The sequence below is a fragment of the Salvelinus sp. IW2-2015 genome, linkage group LG9 (genome assembly GCF_002910315.2).
Source record: "Salvelinus sp. IW2-2015 linkage group LG9, ASM291031v2, whole genome shotgun sequence".
Classification (NCBI taxonomy): domain Eukaryota; kingdom Metazoa; phylum Chordata; class Actinopteri; order Salmoniformes; family Salmonidae; genus Salvelinus; species Salvelinus sp. IW2-2015.
Genome location: NC_036849.1, coordinates 15242214 through 15264160, shown reverse-complemented (window position 1 = coordinate 15264160; position 21947 = coordinate 15242214). Strand labels below are relative to the sequence as shown.

The following is a 21947-nucleotide window of genomic DNA, read 5'->3' as shown; positions in this document are numbered from 1 at the left end:
CAAACCGTGGTCTGGCTTTTTTATGGCGGTTTTGGAGCAGTGGCTTCTTCCTTGCTGAGCGGCCTTTCAGGTCATGTCGATATAGGGCTTGTTTTACTGTGGATATAGATACTTTTGTACCTGTTTCCTCCAGCATCTTCACAAGGTCCTTTGCTGTTGTTCTGGGATTGATTTGCACCTTCTCTCCAAAGTACGTTCATCTTTAGGAGACAGAACCCGTCTCCTTCCTGAGCGGTATGACGGCTGCATGGTCCCATGGTGTTTATAGTGGCATACTATTGTTTGTACAGATGAACGTGGTACCATCAGGCGTTTGGAAATTGCTCCCAAGGATGAACCAGACTTGTGGAGGTCTACAATTTTCTTTCCTGAGGTCTTGGCTAATTTCTTTAGATTTTCCCATGATGTCAAGCAAGGAGGCACTGAGTTCGAAGGTAGGCCTTGAAATACATCCACAGGTACACCTCCAATTGATTCAAATTATGTCAATTAGCCTATCCGAAGCTTCTAAAGCCATGACATCATTTTCTGGAATTTTCCAAGCTGTTTAAAGGCACAGTCAATTTAGTGTATGTAAACTTCTGACCCACTGGAATTGTGATACAGTGAAATAATCTGTCTGTAAACAATTGTTGGAACAATTACTTGTGTCATGCACAAAGTAGATGTCCTAACCGACTAGCCAAAACTATAGTTTGTTAACAAGAAATTTGTGGAGTGGTTGAAAAACGAGTTTTAATGACTCCAACCTAAGTGTATGTAAACTTCCGACTTCAAATGTATAATGGGGAATTGAGAGACACAGCAAACAATGCACACAAAGTTATGAAACATTGAATACCCACGAAAGGGCGGGAGAGAATGCATTCTGGAGAAAGACGTGCCTTGTGCATCAGAGCCACAATCCCCATATTGTTGGACCGTATAATCCCTGCGGCCTCCTTAATGGATTAGTCCACTGAGACAGGCGCAAATCAGACACGTGTCTTGTGTGCCATAATCTATTTGCTACTGCTGGACTAAAAAAAATCTCATGTTTTCAATACAGACCCCCTTTGTCATACAGTATTTCATATAAGACACCCAGACTTTATGAAAGTTGCACAGTATACACTTAATCTTGTAAGAAATCAAATATATTGATACATAACTTGACATTTCTGTCATCCATTGTGACATTGTGGGAGGATAACCAACCTTCCAATTAATGGCAATGCATTTCTTCGCTGCTATAAATGCTGAGTTTCACAGTTTCTTCTGATAACATTCTCCAGTATCAACATTTCCAAGCAAACAAAAACAGGGAGACGGGTGAATCTGTAGACATGCTGAGATAAAATAACATTCTCTGACAGAATTCAGCCAGCCTTCACAAGATCATAACATAACAAATATGTTCCCTTTTGTGTTTTACACATCCAGCAGAGGAATTACATTTCTGAGTGCTTGATATTCAGTTTCACTGGCATATCGTATGTTCTATGGATGGTCTTAAACTGCAGTTATTTATGTCTGAGATTATATGAACATGACTGAGCATTCAAACATATCTGTATCCATTCATCATCATCAATAGTGTTTCCCAGGTCTCCCTCACATTTTTGTTTTGTGTCATCAGGAAAAGCCTCTATCAAACTTTGATACAGTTTGGAAATAAACTTGAAGTTTGTCAGACTGCCTTAAAATAGTTTAAATCTTTGAAGCTTCTGGATTGTCCAGTGTTTACTGCACAGAGAGAATAAAGTGTTGTATCTGCAAAAGTTCACACGAGCGCCGTCACAAACTGGACTTCCCTAGTTGCCTGACACAGCTGAGACCCCTGTCATCATCTGATCCTGATAAGATGAGGCATGACAAAGAATTACCTTTGTGTACATTAAAACATGATATTATCCAAGAATAGAATCAATGGTTCAATAATTTAAATTCCCAGATCTCAGACTGTAGTCTACCCATCAAATCAAGATGGAACTTTGTATCCATTCACTGATTGTTATAATATACTGCAAAATTCACCTGAGCTCCGTAGACTGGTCTTCCCTGGCTGTCTGATCCTGCTAAAACATGATGAGCATAGTATTGTGTACTGACTGTGCACCATGACAGTGTAGCCTGTAGTTCTGTTTATACCATGTCAGTGTGAAAAGTAGGGAATTAGCTAGGAAAACTGACAGATCAATAATGTTACATTGCTATACTGAGTCTAATAAGAACTCACATCGCACTGTCAAAAACATCAGAATATCAGTTTTCAGTTGTTTGGCCGCTGGTTTCATCATTTGATTTAGGTCTAGTGTGATTGAGGCATAAGTAATAGCTAAAGTTAGTGAGCTATCCAGCTAACGTTAGCCAACGTTAGAAGAAAACTAGCAAAGTTAATTTACTTCTGTTGAAACGGGACAAAAAGGCTACAAAACAATTCATACACATAACAGCTGTTAGATATAGTAACCTGACACATAGCTAGAGACTAGAGCTTAACTGGCTGTGGTAGCTACTAGCTAGCTGGTTCATTCTCTTCAGACAGAACTTAAGTCGAGAGGGGATTAAATATTACTGTAGCCTACGTTACAGGTCAGTTACACTACTAGCTCAGCACTGGTAATATAAGTCAAACAGCAGTTACCTTGCCAGCTACATCAGTCAAATAAAGAGTAGCCAGTTTCTCCTCTGCTTGCTTTTACGACTTGGAGAAAAATTGCAACACACACAGAGACAGCAGCTGCAGACAGCAGCACCGTGCCTTTCAGAAGCTTTCCCGTCCGCATGGTCTTTGTTGTCCGCATGCGCCTAAATCCAGCCGGCTGAACCCGCCAAACAGCCTACCCGACCGCTCTGAGGCGTCCGCATGGTCCTAAAGCACACCGATGCCGCTTTTAGTATCACAGTGCAATGGTAAAACTGGGGGGCAGGGAGGTTGTGATGCCATTTCRGAATGTGGGGGTCGTGTCACCAGTGAAAGTTGCGCCCCTGACTTTATTTACTTCTTGCCTGTATATTATGCAGTTGACTGCATGCAAATGTGTTGAAAGAGAACCAAGATTTTATTGATCTACTCTATATATAAATATTTTTTAATTATTGACAATTTTCAATGTTGACATTCAGGGTATGTATAGAGGTAGCACTATTAACCATGACTTACCAATGGTTTCTGAAACACTGCATTGATACTTGGCGAATGGGGAAATCAATAAGGTTAATGCTTTTCCCACAGAAAGAAAGTCCAGTAGCTATAGGCTAAACTTATCTGGTCGTTCTGGATGATATGAGTGCCAATGCAAGTGATAAACTGATATTAATGATTGAGTGTCAATTATTGAGCACCGTCATGATTTTTCTCTTTCAAGCCTTGGTCTGTTCCAGGAAGTTGTTGCTACATGCTGTACATTGATTTATATTTTTGATGATTGACATATACAATCCTGCTTAAAAGTATGTGAACCCTTTGTGCAATGACAGATTTTTAAATTTTTTACCATGAAATCTTAATTTAATCAGAACCAGCCTTTTGATCTGACATAACAGGTTTATATTTACCAATACCATATGTTGGTGTAGAGGAAATCATGCGTGTAGTAGAAAAACAAAATTAAAAAGGGATTAGAGCAGGTGCAAAAATAAGTGAACCCCAAGTTGCATTGGTTAAATCAAGTAGGTAAGTAGAATCAGGTGGGTAAATAATTGGGTACCAAATTAACCAATCAAAGGAAAGATCATTTGGAAAGAGTTTGGGCGGGACTCTGATAAATAGACATAAGACACCTGGTCAGTTTGGTGTTACCCATTCAGGTGAATGCAAAGCACACCATGCCGAGAGGAAAGGAGCTCTCAGAGGACATCGGGATGAGGGTAGTGAGAGCACATCAGTCTGGGAAAGGCTATACAATTATCTCAAAAAGATTTGAGCTCCATCAGGCCACTGTGAGGCAAATCATTTACAAATGGAGAGCATTTAACATGACAGCAACTCAGCCTAGAAGTGGAAGCCCTTCCAAAATATCCTCAAGAGCCACAAGAACAATAATAAATCAGGTAAAAGCCAACCTAACCATAACATCTAGAGATTTGCAGACCTCCCTTGCTCAGGTAACTGTGTATGGTTCAACAATAAGACGAACACTGAATCGAAAGAAGCCTCTGCTATTAAAAAAGAACCAAACTGCCCGTCTTAACTTTGCCAGAGACCACCTGGACAAACTTGAAGGTTTCTGGAAGTCCATTCTCTGGACCGATGAGTCCAAAATTGACCTTTTTGGTCACACCGCTATGTTTGGCGAAAACCCAACACTACCTACCACCAAAATAACCTTATCCCAACAGTCAAGCATGGTGGTGGGAATGTCAAGATCTGGGGCTGCTTTTCCTCTGGACCTGGACGACTCCACATCATTAAGGGAACCATGAATTCTGAGGTATACCAGGAGATTCTTGAACGTCAGGCCATCAGTCAAGGAGCTAAAGCTGGGCTGAAAATGGGTCTTACAACAAGACAACGACCCAAAGCATTCAAGCAAATCTACCAAAGAATGGCTCAGGAGAAAGAAGATTTGTGTTTTGGTTTGGCCAAGTCAAAATCCTGACCTAAATCCAATCGAGATGCTGTGGCAGGACCTGAAGCGGGCAGTTCATGCCAGACACCCCTCAAACCTCACTACAATTGGCTGAGTAGTGTAATCAGAGTCTGATTACTGGCTATAGGAGACGTTTACTCCAAGTTATCGCTGCTAATGGAGGTTCCACAAGCTATTGACTGAAGGGGTTCACATATTTTTGCACACATAAAATCTGAGTTTCTGTTAAATAAACCACTTTTGTTAAAAAAAACAATGAAAATATATAATATTTTTTTGTTTCTGTCATTTACTTGGAATGTCTATTACACATTTTTTTTATTTTATAACAAAATAATGACTAGCCTTATAGGGTTCGCATACTTTCAAGCAGCACTGTACAGTATACCCCCTATCACTGTCTGATTTCCTGTAGAGAGAGAGAGATTTTTTTCAGAAGTATTTTAGCATTAATAGCATAACAGTTACTTCTCGTGTCTATGCATCATTTAGGTACATGTTATGTACCGACCGTATGTTGCCATGATGTATAAATAAGGCTTTTTAAGTTCACCCTGCTGCATGAACTAGATGTGCAGACTGACTGCAATGTGGTAAATAAAGTAGGGACGTCTGAGACAGACTGACAGCATGGCTTCTGGCACATAAAGTTTAATGCACACGAAAGTCCACTCCCATCCAGTGACACACAGTTCCACGGTCCCTACACATGACACGAGACAGCCTCCACACAGTGACACGGTGTGTCACAAAGCCTGAACCAAGTTCTATTATTGAAGATGAGTTTGTTGAGAGCACCGTCACCACTAAAGGCTCATCTCAATAAAAATATGAAATACATTTATGAAAATGCATTTGTAAATCTGCAGGCTGAGGAGCAGTTTTATGACCCAGGGTACTGTAACTGCTGTATACACATATGCAACACTTGATCTCTTGATCTGGGTCTGATTTCCCAAGATGGTTTCTCCACAGAGGCAGATCAGTTGCCCTGGCTGCCAGAACATCAAGCAGACAGAGCATGGGAGGCTTTAGTTCTCCTGTGGTGGGTGCCTGCCTGCCTCTCAGCCTCTCCCCAACTCAACTGCACTGCAGCACTGGGCTGGCTTCTGTTTAAAACTCACCTCTTCTCAGCTAGCCTAGCCTGCTGCAACATGCTCCCTCTGTGGCACAGCTATTCCAACAGAGATACCTACCTGGGGTGTTTAGTACCAATGGGGATGTCTTTTGTCCATTTTACCACCACGTTCATGGTTATGAAGACGCATTGAATATCGCAAGCTGTGATTTTCTGGGGTTGAGAACAGATTTTTTCTCAATGGCACTCGTAAGCTCACAGCAGAGTCTTATATAAAGTATGCATGTGTATGGTTCTCGCTCTAAGTCCACTGATGAATGTCTGTCTGCCTGTCCTAGTACTATGTAATAGTACAGAGATACATTAGGATGCAGTGGTTGCATTCAGTCGAGGGATTTGTGCATATAAGTCATTCATACTGTAACACTCTTGTATACATCACATGTCATTTGAAAGTTTCTCTCAAATGACTTAAACTGACTTGATTTTCATGAAGAGACACAGGGAGGAGGAGCAGTGGGAAGGAGAGAGTTTCTCCTGGTTCTTCCTTTAGTCTTGATTTGACTTGTGACTGAAAAAAAAGAGCCCGGCCAGTCTTCCCTTCATCACAGGGAGAGAACACATCTCAGTCTCAGACGCCTGAATGTATAGCTGCACCCGCCACCCCTCTCTCAGCTGACACTGCTCTCTCCTCTCTTCTATCTCTCCTTCTCACACCTCACACTGGTCGCTCGCTTTCTCTCAATCCCTATCCTTTTATCCTTCTCTCTCTCTCTGTCCCCCTCTTCTTTCTCTCTCCTCTCTCTGAAGAACTTCTAGCGAAACTCACTGATTGTGTCTTGAGCATGCTAATATCTAGCGTCTCTCTCTCTCTCTCTGTTTGTGGTGACTGGATACCTCTCCATATGGGGACAGGACTGGTATGACTGGGAAGCATCTGGTCACACCTGGACTATAATTTCCAATTCATTTCTACTGGAATGTTACTGTTGTCTATCATTTGTTAAAGCAATGGCATTAATAAGTGGCACTGATGATTCCCACTATGGCTCATGTATTGTTTTACAGTTGCACACCTTAACTGTAGCGTCAGCTAAATAAACTACTGTCTGGGGCTTTCTAGTCTATTTGTCAACTTTAAAATGTGCTTCTCTACAGGGAAGGAAATGTATTATTACTGGGAAATCTACAGAATGTCAGAATCACTCGTTCAATGTATTCCCTCTTTATACTTTCAGATGGCTAAGCAGACAACGATTTACCCACTGATTTATGTATACACTAGATGAGATGGCTAAGCAGACAAATATTTACCCACTGATTTATGTATACACTAGATGAGATGGCTAAGCAGACAAAGATTTACCCACTGATTTATGTATACACTAGATGAGATGGCTAAGCAGACAAATATTTACCCACTGATTTATGTATACACTAGATGAGGCTTAGAGGGTGCTGTGTTGAAGCCAATGTGTCTCCATCATGGCACTACCCCACCTTTGTAAAAAAAATATTTTGGAATAGAAATGTATGCCACATTTATTATACTACAGACACCTTATTAATGCATACTTTTAAATTATATTATGTGAGCTAAACATAAAAAAACAAAATATACAGTATTTAAAAACATTTTCCTTAAAGTATACTTTTTTGAGATTACTAATGTTACTAATGTCCCTACTACAACAACAAAAACTACTTAAATACAGTACATGCACTTTTGTCCTTGAAACATTTTATTAAAATACTGTAGAATTCCATTAATTCCTATAAAGGACTGTTCTGACTGGGGAGTGCTAATATGGCTGAACAGTGGTTTCAAAGCCTCTCAATGGCCAATACATGGCATCAGCAATCCAGGGTTTATATACATCATTGGTTTTACTGCAAAGTCCAATCTGTGACACCATATAGTAGTCAAATCTGAACTCCCAGAAATTAGATTTGCCAAGCTGATACTGTCTGTGTGTTATTAGTTATTTCTGTGTTGCGTGTGTGATTTGAATACTACTGGTCGGATACAGGGTTCTGATTCTAAGAGGAATCCGTGTAATCTGCTGCAATCTTCTAGACCGAAACAGTCCAATTTAACCCATTTAAATTAATTAACATAAATTGCATTGAGGTACCTCGAACATTTTTTGTTTTTATGTTTTTTAGAAAACGTTTTGAGATACTTTGTCAGGCTTGATTTGGCAAGAGGTCTGCATTCCAATAATCTGTCCAATCAACTCCTGTGTTGTGATAAATCGTGTTGACTCTAGTAAGCTCATTAACGCTGGAGCTACAGTCCTTGTTCAGGCACAGGTAGGGTGCAATGAAGGGTTCTAATCGGAACCGCCAATTAAAACTGAGCAGGTTGACAGGAATTATCATGGTTAATTTACCACCATTTGTGTGTATTGACACCAAGCCGAAGAGAAACAGTCAAGAGAAATTAGCTTCTCAAGAGCTACTAAAAATAAAGCTGCAATTGATGACTCCTGTGGGAGTGTGAAAAAGTAAGATGTAATGACTATTTTCTGTAATAGTTTTTGGTCACAGAGTCTGAACCCATTACCCTTGGTTAAGTGCTCTTAAAAACTGAGCCGGTCTTCTTCCTCTGAAACTGACATTCATCAATATACTGTAGGAGCATCATGCCATTGAATTCTCTTGAAATATTATTGATTGTGGCTAAATTTACTAATTTAAAGCATTTTAGGTGTACCTTCTCTTTGGTGTACTCTAAGTAAAGACATTGATTATCAGACCTAAGATCGACAAAGAAAAAGACCAAGCTCCCTTTCCACTCAGTAAGGACCACTATAGATCATCCACTAAAACCACCAAATACAGTATGTGGTAATTATTTTACAGCGGTCAGTTAGAGGTGGATTTGGGTTCAGCATGGCTTTTGCGAAGGCTATCAATGTTCATGTTTTTGTTCGAATTTTCCTTCTGAGTGAAAATCTTATCACAGAATCTCAGCAGAGGAGGGGTTCACTGATGTAACTGAGGTCTGAATGACAAAGTTGTTGTCATCGGCTTCGCCATCATAATCAACATCATCACCTTCATCCTTATCATCGTCATAATCATCATCTGTTTCTTCCTCTCAGATCCTGCCTCCTCTTTTTCCATTAGGACATTGCAGTGTGGTGTGTTGTACAGTGCCCCCCCCCCCACACCTCCCCCTTCAGTCCTCCTGCCAGGAGCTGTTACAGGTCCCCCTTCCACCCTCCCTCCTCTCCTCCCTCTCCCCCTCCCTCCCCAGCCAGAGGAGGAAGCGACGGTAATGTCAGAAACGATTAGAAAGACAGGGGCCGTTACAGCAGCTCTCGACAGGGCCACAGAACTGTGCTTTCTTGAGATACACAGCCAGGTCTTCTAATCTCGCCTATTTATGTTGTGTTTGACAGTGCTGTAGATGCCAGTGTGTTTGATTAGGAGACCCAGGAGACATGGCCAGCTGACACAGAGGCACAGGTCTGTTCACTGTTCCAGGTTAGGCGCACTGGGTCAAACGTTTTGGCACTATGTATTTTTTACCTTGTCCAGATTTACAGATGTGACGTGGAGTCAAACAAGGATTAATGATGGTAGAACTGTTGGTGTTTTTTCCATGATCATGTATAACAGAGACCTCTTCATTTCCTCTCAATGATATTTTCCATTCTAAGATGGTGGAACTCTGTTGATCCCTTATGTGGCCTTTTGGATGATCCTGGTGCCACAACATGAAAGCCCAAAAGCAATAATCACAGAGAGACTGTACTATTATATAATATCTGGGGGAAGAGGGTGATATGTCTGTGTTTATGTTACGAGTCTTGAAGATTTTGTGATGAACCCAAGAGGCACTCTAAATGAGTCTGACACCCCTGACACCATAGGGGGTGTGTGTGTGTGTGTGTGCTGTGTGTGTGTGTGTGTGTGTGTGTGTGTGTGTGTGTGTGTGTGTGTGTGTGTGTGTGTGTGTGTGTGTGTGTGTGTGTGTGTGTGTATTTTTGTTGTATTTTTTTTTATTCGGATCCCCATTGGCTGTTGCCAAAGCAGCAGCTACTCTTCTTGGGGTCTTTCTTTGTGAGTGTGAGTGTGTGACACTGTGAGCGAGGGTGTGTGTGATGCTGTGAGTGTGTTTGACTGTCTAGGGAGTGCTCCACAGCCTCCTAAACCCCACCCACACAGTGAAGATGCTCCAAGCATGAGAGCTCAAACACAGCCCTGAAGCATCTTAGTGACACCGGTTATATAATGCTCCTTCTCATGCATATTCATAATGCTTAGAAAAACAAGTTTCTATCCTCTTTATGAATGATTTCAAGTTCATTATCAACCACTATGCTTTGAATTTCTTGACTCGTCTTATTCTTTTCGTCTGCTTTTTCAGTAAAGAGAGCTGAGTGAGCTATATCTTATTGAAATAAACTATTCCGAATCAGATTACATAATGTATTAACATGTTTCAAGTTTTTCCAAGTTGTATAATGACTTGAAAAAGAAATAGAAAGGCGATTTCCATTCTCTCCATAGAATAAATGTCCAGCGCTGCTCTCCCTGTACAGTACTAGTGATGGCAGCAGTCAGACATAGGTGATACACTCAGTGGTGCTGGTCAGACACACTCCACAGCGGTGGTGTAAAGTACTTAAGTAAAAATATTTTAAACTACTGCTTAAGTCGTTTTTGGGGGTATCTGTACTTTACTATTTATATTTTTGACTACTTTTACTTCACTACATTGCTAAAGAAAATAATGTACTTTTTTACTCCATACATTTTCCCTGACACCCAAAAGTACTCGTTACATTTTGAATGCATAGCAGAACGGGAAAATGGTCCATTCACACACTTATCAAGATAACATCCCTGGTCATCCCTACTGCCTCTGATCTGGTGGAATCACTAAACACACATGCTTCGTTTGTGAATTATTTCTGAGTGTTGAAGTGTGCCCCTGGCTATCCATAAATTTAAAATACAAGAAAATTGTGCGGTCGGGTTTGCATAATATAAGGAATTTGAAATGATTTTTACTTTTGATACTTAAGTATATTTGAGCAATTACATTTATTTTTGATACTTAAGTATATTTAAAAACAAATACTTTTAGACTTTTACTCAAGAAGTAATTTTCTGGGTGACTTTTACTTGAGTCATTTTCTATTAAGGTATCTTTACTTTTACTCAAATTTACTTTTTACTCAACTTTTTCCACCACTGCTCCACAGTCACACCTCAGGGCTACAGGGTAGGTATACATGGGGTCCATGTTGGCTGAGCAGTTAGGCAGCTGCACCGTCACCAGGTGTGTCTTGTTGCAGGTACACACACGATGGTAGGACTATGTAGGGAGGGTCCAGGACAGGCTTCTGAAGAGACACACACAGAGACAAGGTTCATTTCGATTAACATGTTCGTTCATTCAACAAGCTCCACAATTACGCTACTCCATTGGAAGTACAGTTTATGATAAATTAGTTTATAATAAATTAGTTTATTACTTACTTTATTTTGTCACTGTTCGATTTAGCCTCTAGCCGGGATACAGTGATGCATTGTTCTACAATAATCATCATACTGTAGTTTAGTACTCATAATTAAAATGTTTACAGAGTTTGCTGACATCTACTGATTTGTAACCGTTATCTGCAGTCTGACCGCATAGGACTCTCTCCTGCTCTCCGTCCTCACGTCCCAGGTCTCACAGCGCCCCCAGCAGGTGTCCGTGGTGATGTGCAGCCCGCCACAGCCTGGTTTCCTGGCCTGGAAAGTAAACTCCGGACAGCACAGCCAATGAAGCGGGGCAGGTTGACGGATGAAGCCTGGATTGGTGTAATGCCATGACTACAGCACTGTACAGCACAGCAGCACATAACACAACCTGCACAGACACCACACCACAGGGTTATCTCTATTGCCTAACATTACACTCTCTCTATATCTCTATATCTTTTATCGAAGTCTTCAAATAGTTTGTGTATAGCAAGTTAATGTGGTGAGTATTTTTGTACTTTATTGTTGGTATTTTAATGAAAAATGTAAAAAACTATTAAGCAAAATTTTTAAAAATTAAATATTCCAGAGATCTCTGTGATTGCTGACCCTAACTCCATAAAGAGTAAGTGTGCCTGATCTAACTAAAGTGTTATAACGCACCACTGAGCACCTCTCCTCTGGGTCATCTGGGCTCACAACTGGTCTCACTGCAGTAGATCTCCACTGAAGAGGACTACCACTGAACCTCTGAATCAGGAGCTGCAGTAACTCAGGTAGCTGTGATGTCTCTGACAGCACCTGCTAATGGATCCCAGGGAGGAACTTCCAGCTATTTATCCCAGCATGTCATGTCAATCAGGAGCCAGTCAGGAATTAGTAACCTGACTGGCTCTTGCCAGAGAGTCAGGCTCCTGTCTGATCCCCCTTAGGCCTTTCTACCTCATCAGCCCAGTCACCTGTAAACTACAGGCCATTAGCCTGATTAGGGACTGTGGCTGCTTCTTTGTTCATAGCTATCCAAATGGAAGAGGGGGGAAACACAATCATACATGTAGATCTACACTCAGGCTAATTTAGCTGATGGACCTCAGGAGCTGTTCTTACAGGTGAGATCCTTTCCCTGGACCTGCTAACTAACCTGTGTTTTCTTATCCATTTCAGTACAAGTCTGTAAATGTAATTACATTTTGTAAATATTAATTTATATTTTCACAGAGCACTTACTGTAGCTCTAATTTGGATGTTTAGTGTGTGGAGCCCATGGAGACAGGAGTATTTTACGGTCTGGTCTGATATGTGTCAGCCACAGTAACGGAGATGAGAGCAGGGAGAGAGACGAGAAGACCTGAGGGTTTATTTGGATGAGTAAATACTTCGCTCATCATGAAATGACCGTCTCCCTCAGGATAATGGGGATTGGAGCAGAAGAACTCAAGTACTTTACGAAATGAACCTCAACCTCCACCCAATTATAGTTAGATTAGAGTAGCAGGGAGGGAGGATGAGTCAGGGATGACTCCACCTGATCTCAGTCATCTAAGCCCCTCCTCCCTTCCTGGACATCACATATTACCTGGCATTTTCTAAAGAGTTCTAAAGTTCAAGCCATGTTTAAAGCTCAAATCAGGTTTTCTAATACCTGTATATCTCTGGCTCTGGTTAAGATGATAATACAGTAGTGACCTCTTGTTCCTGCTGGCAGGACTGACTATTCCCACAAATCAAAGGACCTCATCCAACCATAGATGTTTAGTTAATGATACTGTATGACTTGTGGGGTGGAAAAAAATGTGCAATTCTCAAAAACTATACAATGATAATGGACTGGCTGCCTTTGCTGTTGTCAATAACTGTACAAAAGGCCAGGTGTATATTATGTTTATTTATTTTCTAAATTAAATCTGCAATAAATACTAATTTCATTACATGGCCCCAGCAGACAGCAGATCTTAAACTGGTGAGACAGTTTAACTTTTCGCTCTGTTCCACGCATACAGCAATTGATATGTAACACTGACACTCTAGTCTGTAGTCAGCTATAGACCCACTGGAGGAGAAGGAGTGGAGTGTTTATTTGCTGGTGTGACATTATTACGATTCCATCCAAGCCGCTAGTCTGGCTGGCAATAGTGTTGCTGAAGTATATGCCAGATCTGAAAGGACACTCTAAGCCTACCTATCCATCCAGATCTAAAAGGACACTCTAAGCCTACCTATCCATGAGATCTAAAAGGACACTCTAAGCGCCTACCTATCCATCCAGATCTAAGGCCACTCTAAGCCTACCTATCCATAAGATCTAAAGGACACTCTAAGCCTACCTATCCATAAGATCTAAAAGGCCACTCTAATCCTACCTATCCATAAGATCTAAAAGGACACTCTAATCCTACCTATCCATCCAGATCTAAAAGACACTCTAATCCTACCTATCCATAAGATCTAAAAGGACACTCTAAGCCTACCTATCCATCCAGATCTAAAAGGACACTCTAAGCCTACCTATCCATAAGATCTAAAAGGACACTCTAATCCTACCTATCCATCCAGATCTAAAAGGACACTCTAAGCCTACCTATCCATCCAGATCTAAAAGGACACTCTAAGCTACCTATCATAAGATCTAAAAGGACACTCTAAGCCTACCTATCCATCCAGATCTAAAAGGACACTCTAAGCCTACCTATCCATAAGATCTAAAAGGACACTCTAATCCTACCTATCCATAATCTAAAAGGACACTCTAAGCCTACCTATCCATCCAGATCTAAAAGGACACTCTAAGCCTACCTATCCATCCAGATCTAAAGGACACTCTAAGCCTACCTATCATCCAGATCTAAAAGGACACTCTAAGCCTCCTATCCATAAGATCTAAAAGGACACTCTAATCCTACCTATCCATCCAGATTAAAAGACACTCTAAGCCTACCTATCCATCCAGATCTAAAAGGACACTCTAAGCCTACCTATCCATAAGATCTAAAAGGACACTCTAAGCCTACCTATCCATCCAGATCTAAAAGGACACTCTAATCCTACCTATCCATCCAGATCTAAAAGACACTCTAAGCCTACCTATCCATCCAGAGATCTAAAAGGACACTCTAAGCCTACCTATGCCATAAGATCTAAAAGGACACTCTAATCCTACCTATCCATCCAGATCTAAAAGACACTCTAAGCCTACTATCCATCCAGATTAAGGAACCTCTAAGCCTCTATCAAAGATCTAAAAGGACACTCTAAGCCTACCTATCCATCCAGATCTAAAAGGACACTCTAATCTACCTATCCATCCAGATCTAAAAGACACTCTAAGCTACCTATCCATCCAGACTTAAAAGGACACTCTAAGCCTACCTATCCATAAGATCTAAAAGGACACTCTAAGCCTACCTATCCATCCAGATCTAAAAGGACACTCTAATCCTACCTATCCATCCAGATCTAAAAGGACACTCTAAGCCTACCTATCCATCCAGATCTAAAAGGACACTCTAAGCCTACCTATCCATAAGATCTAAAAGGACACTCTAAGCCTACCTATCCATCCAGATCTAAAGGACACTCTAATCCTACCTATCCATGCCAGATCTAAAAAGGCACTCTAAGCCTACCTATCCATCCAGATCTAAAAGGACACTCTAAGCCTACCTATCCATAAGATCTAAAAGGACACTCTAAGCCTACCTATCCATCCAGATCTAAAAGGACACTCTAATCCTACCTATCCATCCAGATCTAAAAGGACACTCTAAGCCTACCTATCCATAAGATCTGCGTTTGGTGAAGTGGATGGGTTTTATATCAATATATTACATGAATTCTGAGATGTGATTTGAAGAAGAAGTTGTTCTTGCAGTGACTACCAGTGTTCATGTTGTTGTTCCACTGGTCACAATGGGATACACTTTTGTAGGCTATAGCCCCCAACCCCTACAGGTGTGACAAAATGGGGAGTATGTCCGACGTGACTGGTTGATATATTTAGCCGGCCGGACTCGGTTTGAAACCCACTCCTCGATCGGTAGAGGCTCGCTTTACTCTCGGAGTTGTGTAGACATCTCCACATTTGCGCGCGGTGGGAGGGGTGTAACTGTGCTGGTGCTTCACAACTTGTACTGTACAGCGCACTCTGTTTTCCCTATTCCAATCAATGAGTATTGTTATTGCCGGACTTGTATCTGATTGCCAGACAACTGAAACACGTCTATTCAACTTTGTTACATGTAAGTAGACACCTTTTGGCGAATGAATGATAGTGGCTTTCAGTTTGGAAAGCGCAATATTACTTTACTTACTCTGAAGAAGCTAGTAATGTTTGATTTTAGGCCTATTGTTACAATATTTGACCCTCTATTCACCCCCGAATTGTGTTCAGATGATCATATTAGCCAATATAGCACATTTAATTAGCATATTTGAGTTTTGTTCCCCCCTCTCTTCATAAATCGTGTAGCCTGTGGCCTATGATCAGTATCTCATTAGGCAACTTCACCATATTTTGACAGAACTATAGGACGAGCTGCACGTCGACAGTATAGCCTATATTATTAAAATTCTTCTGGTCCATACTTGTCTGCCTCAAGGACTCTTGACAGTACAGAACTTGGGTTTGAAGCGCACTAGAGCGGCACTGAACACGTGCCCACTGGTGCTCTATTTTAGGCAGTGGCAAGTTCACGACGTCGACACGTCTGTCGTGCTATCTAGCATTTCGCTAGTCAAAGTGCACGACATTTATTCTTAACTCGACCTATGTGAGGAATATTTTAAACTCTAATGGAAAAAACTATCCTCCCACTGGGCACGGACTTCATTTCAAAGTCGAGTTTGATTGACATTTGGTTGAGTTGTCAACTAACGTGAATTCAACGTGAAACCAACAACAAATGTCACCATGTCATTGGATTTAGGTTAAAAGTTGGGTGAAAAAAATACAACATTCCCTTATATTGATGACTTTTTGATAAACCAATCAGTTTTCCACATTGATTCAACTTCATCACGTTGCATTTTGTTGTTTAAATTAGTGGAAAATTTGATTGACCAGTTTTTGCCTGATAGGCTAAAAACAAGCTTACTTGTTTGATTATGTTTAACTGTCCTCTCAACAGTGTATGACTGGCATTTTTATGGGACACATTAACTTTCATTCATGCAGCCAATTTGCAAGACAAGACCCTCTGATAGTTTCTTTATGAATGGAAATAATGCTACAGGTTATTTTTAGCTGTAAACACATACCAAACTACTTGAATTAGCATTGACTATTTTTCAATGTCGATTAAGTTTTTGCATTACTTACAATTGCTTTGTTGCTGTTCTATTTGAGATCTTTGCATTTTACTTTTAAGTTGTTGATTCTTAAGTTTTTTTTGTTTCAAAACGGTTCTTCGGCTGTCCCCATAGGAGAACACTTTTTGGTCCCAGCCAGGTAAAACCATTTTTCGTTCCTGGTAGAACACTTTTGGAACTCTGTGGAGTCTGTGGAAAGAGTTCTACATGGAACCCAAAATGGTTAGACTTGGAACCAAGAAGGGTTCTTCAAAGGGTTCTCCTATGGGGACAGCCGAAGAACCCTTCTAGTTTCTAGATAGCACCTTTTTTCCCTAAGAGTGTACACTCGTTCTCCTGAGCACATACCATAACATTAGGTCAGGGAAATGACAGTCATGATTGATTGGATTGACTTGAGTTAGACCCAGAAAGTAGATGCTCTGAAAAGTCAGATGTCTGGCAAAGTTTACAATGACTTTACTTGTATTAAACTTTGCCTTGAAACTATCAGAGAGACCAAATATTTCAGATTGAATAAATTCACAGAGATAGCCTAATCTGCCAGTTAGTTTTTACAAGGTGGAAGTTGATTTGTAAAACTTTTTCTTAGTATAATTTCCCTCATGTTAACGTCCTCATGTCCATTTAGTCAACCATAGAATCCGCTTGGACCTGAATGCTCATTAAATAATTATCTGACATGTAAAATCATGCTTCATGGCTTATGGAACTGATGAATGAAAGCTACAACCAGAGGGAGATATACAGCACAAGCCCAGTCAAGTCATTGGTCTCTTTGCCAATAACAATGTCTCTGCACAGCATATTGGATGTTAAATACTAACAATGAAATGCAGAACGGATCAGAGCAGTATGACTTCATCATTATGAGTGGGAGTCATGTCCTTGACCCTAATGGCCAATCTGTTCCAGTGAGGCCTGGGCTAGACTGGCTGAGTGGTTCTGATATGGGGAGGCCTGTCTGTCTGTCCTCTGCCTCCTCTGAGTCGGCAGATTAAAGAAAACAATGCCCTCTCTCTGTTGAACACTCATGTCTCTCCACAGGCTTACACAGGATACTGCATATGCCCCAAACTGCCCTTCCCAGTGTCCCTTTCTTCAAATGAAACAGGAGACTATTTTTCCTCACCCTCATCTCTCCCCACTTGTGTCACGTGTGTGTCAGAATGCTTGGCTGGATGGGTGGAACCAGCCCAACACACTACTGATTTATTACCTCTGTTCAAACATGACAAAAGGTCTGTGTGCTCTCAAGTCTTGACTGCATTAAAGCCACACTGTAGTTTTTTGTTGCCAATTACATACACAGGCTGAAACAGAACAAATGCGCCAGCACAACAAATATTGTTCGATTAGGCCCTTCCCCTCAGTCCTCCAAAAACAAAACAAAGAAGTGTTAGGCCTATACTGTTGACGGAAATAGAAGTTATGGTGCGTAACCCTCCACCTCGTTGTCCAGCCATGGAGTGATTAGGTGAATGGACTGGACATGTGTTCCAGTGGACAAACAGACGGTGCTATCTGTCAATGTCATATGTCTGAAGCCTGTGTTGTTGTGTTATTGCCTTCCCACCCCCTGGTCTTTTTCCAGTGCATTGTTACAGTATGTGTTTTTGACCCCGCTGTATCCACAATTAGAGCAACCCTGTATGACTTTGTCTCAGGGACACACAATCTCTGTCCCTCTCCCCCCTTTCTCTCTCTCTCTCTCTCTCTCTCTCTCTCTCTCTCTCTCTCTCTCTCTCTCTCTCTCTCTCTCTCTCTCTCTCTCTCTCTCTCTCTCTCTCTCTCTCTCTGTCTCTCTTTCTCTCTCTCTCTCTCTCTTTCTTTGTTTCTCTCTCTATTTCCTCTCTCTCTATTTCTCTCTCTTGTATTTTCTCCCTCTCTCTCTCTCTCTCTCCCCCTCTCTCCTTTTCTCCCTCTCCCCCCTTTCTCTCTCTCTCTCTCTCTCTCTCTCTCTCTCTCTCTCTCTCTCTCTCTCTCTCTCTCTCTCTCTCTCTCTCTCTCTCTCTCTCTCTTTTCAGCTGACATGAACCTTTGGATAGCACAGATGCCACACTGAGGATAGCGACAACACAGTTTCACAGTTTAGGTCTATGATTGAATTGAGTCGCTTCTCAGTCCAGACACTAGGGTCTTTCCACGAAATGAGTGCCTTTCGCGTCCCTTTGATATTTAAATAAATATTACATATTATGATATTAAATCAATCCTGTTATATTAAATAAAGTACCCTTTAATACAGACCACGTGTAGAATTCAATCAAATTATTTTTATTATGAATAAAGACTTACTAATGTGCCAAAAAAATAAAGAATTACTTGTCCCTCTGTGCACCTTCTGTAACTTCTAGTACCATTTTAACCCACTTAACCCCAAAATATCTTCCAAGTTCTCTCCATCATTCCAAAGCCCTAGTTATTTTGTTGCTTTGACAAAGTAATTTCTGAAGATGATTATTTATTTACATTTTTTGTGATTTTTCATTTTAAGGTCAACCCTGTTATTTGAACTTAACTCTTGTTTTAATATATATACAGTATGTGTTTTAATATCTTCTATTTTAATAGTCAAATCATTGTGTAAAATCAGGTTGAGCATAGTATATATTTTTAACCTCTTGAGATGGGAAAACTTTTTTATTAAGTTTAACATGTGCTCTTTATGACAGAATGTAAAAATTAGGTGAAATCAACTGTTATTTTTTTGGGACCAAGTTACACTTCTCATAAGGGACCAAATTGGCGAAATGACCCACTAGCAGTGGTGGATAAGGCCTCGCCTCGTGTTTATGCTTTTTAAAGTTCACCCTGTGTTTATTGCCATTATTCTCTGTATAAGTTATATAGGGAGAGGTGAAGATCTGTAGGTTAAGACTGTTATTGTGTATTGAGTATTTTGACCACAGTCACCTGTTGCCTTTTCATAGCTGTCAGTCAAGTTTGATAATTGAGAGAGAGCAGAGAGAGTGGAGCGAGCAGAGAGAGAGCAGAGAAATTAAGCAGACATCTTTAAAGGTCACACATATTTCCTATCACTTATTTGCATCCTTGAGCTACATGAAACAAGACAAAACAGAACTTCCCCAACCCCCACCAGAGACAGAACTTAAACTGATAGAAGCAATCATGGCTTGAGACTCAGGTTAGGACAAATTGTGAAGAATTATTAAATATTAAAGCAATAGACCTCTCACTAAAGGCTTCAGTCATACAATAGTTATACTTAAATCTGAGCTGGTTCTCTAGCAGATTAGTAAGAATGTCTCACCCCATGTTCAAGAATGGCCTTTTCCCTTTATTTAGATTACAACCTCTCACTTTCGGTTATTTGAAAATGAAATCAAAATATTGCTATTTTAAAACAAGCCATAGAAAGTTGGTTGCAATTTCAGTTTAATCCACCAGAAAAGACAGAACAAATAATACAACAAATATTATGGTTAAACTCAAATATACTAATTGATTATAAAAAAACAACAACAAAAAAAGATTATGATCATTATAAATTGTATCATAAATAGGACTGGTGGAGTTATGTCACACATGCAGCTAACAAAAATATATGGAAATGTCTTCTCTACCCAAAATTACAACCAATCAATCAATCAATCAATCAATAAAATGTATTTGTAAAGCTCTTCTTACATCAGCTGATGTCACAAAGTGCTGTACAGAAACCCAGCCTAAAAACCCAAACAGCAAGCAATGCAGGTGTAGAAGCACAGTGGCTAGGAAAAATTCCCTAGAAAGGCTGGAATCTAGGAAGAAACCTAGAGAGGAACCAGGCTATGAGGGGTGGCCAGTCCTCTTCTGGCCGTGCCGGGTGGAGATAACAGAAAACAAGCCCGCACAAACATAAGCGGGCTAAACAAACTTAAATAACACCACCCTAACAACCCAACAATGAACAGGTGAAAACAATTAGACAAAACCAAACGAAAAGGAACAAAGGATCATCGGTGGCAGCTAGTAGGCCGGTGACGACGACCGCCGAGCGCCACCCGAACGGGAAGGGGAGCCACCTTCGGTAATATTCGTGACACACAGTGGTTGAAGAGGGTGCAACAGGTCAGCACCTCAGGAGTAAATGCCAGTTGGCTTTTCATAGCCGATCATTCAGAGTATCTCTACCGCACCTGCTGTCTCTAGAGAGTTTACAATAGCAGGTCTGGGACAAGGTAGCACGTCCGGTGAACAGGCCAGGGTTCCATAGCCGCAGGCAGAACAGTTGAAACTGGAGCAACAACACGACCAGGTGAACTGGGGACAGCAAGGAGTCATCAGGCCAGGTAGTTCTGAGGCATGGTCCTAGGGCTCAGGTCCTCCGAGAGAGAGAGAGAGAATTAGAGAGAGCATACTTCAATTCACACAGGACACCGGATAAGACAGGAGAAATACTCCAGATATAACAGACTGACCCCAGCCCCACGACACATAAACTATTGCAGCATAACCAACTAATTGCAGCATTACCGCAAAAATGGAAGAGGCAAGTGGAAGGGAAAAAGTAAGGAACTTGCCTGACAGCCCTGCATTAAGAAAATTGTGATAAATAAAAAATCTACCAGTTTAATTTAAGGACCCCAAAAATGACAGCTGTGCCATAGATTGCAAAAATAATGTAGTTGTGAAGAGATTTTTGATGTACTGATTCCATGGCACATGGTTTATGAACTGATACGCAAAATGACACCTGATTCAAAACGTATAATATTAAAGCTGATCTAACCCCTAAAAAAATAAATAAATAAAAAATGTTTCGCAAAATGTTGGATTATGCAGTCTCCTGGTGTTCTCCATGTTGTGCTTTCTGTCTTCACCCTGGTGAGTGGTAGGGTTGCAACAGTCATAACAAAGTATAACTGGGGAACTGAGGAACACGGTGACTGTGATTTACAGGCTTTAAGTGTGAATACATGGATCGGTATGCTATTGCTACTACTGAGTGAATTTCAGTATGTGTGCATCTCATTGACTGTTCTTGTGTAAAGGGTATTGCATTAAATTAAAGGTGTCACTCATAAACAATAACCTGAACAGAAGCAATAAACATTCTCTACACTCCTTATGTCAGTGTTATGTCAGTGTTATATCAGTGTTATGTCAGTGTTATATCAGTGTTTTGTCAGTATTATGTCAGTGTTATTTCAGTGTTATGTCAGTGTTGTTATGTCAGTGTTATATCAGTGTTATGTCAGTGTTATGTCAGTGTTATGTCAGTGTTATTTCAGTGTTGTTATATCAGTGTTATGTCAGTGTTATAAGCAGAGAGACAACATTACTGCTGACGTTAACACTAGAACATAACATGACACAAGACACTGATCAGTCAACAACACTGAAATAACACTGGCATAAACACTGAACATACACTGACATAACACTGATATAACCACTGACATAACAACACTGGCATAACACTGACATAACACTGACATAATCACTGAATATACACCAATGATTATAACAACAGCCTGAAGCTTAAACACTGGAAATCACAA

At 40.6% G+C, this 21947-nt stretch overlaps 1 protein-coding gene and 1 pseudogene across 1 annotated transcript in view; one reads left to right on the top strand and one right to left on the bottom strand.

Moving 5' to 3' along the window:
• Window positions 1–10223: 10223 nt before the first annotated feature.
• Window positions 10224–12295, bottom strand: LOC111969006 (glycoprotein hormone beta-5-like; annotated as a pseudogene).
• A 2943-nt stretch (window positions 12296–15238) lies between these two features.
• syne2b (spectrin repeat containing, nuclear envelope 2b) overlaps window positions 15239–21947 on the top strand; it is a 138237-nt gene continuing 131528 nt past the window's right edge. The window contains 1 exon segment of the mRNA XM_023994407.2: window positions 15239–15371. The gene's annotated coding sequence lies outside the window, so the exon portion shown is untranslated.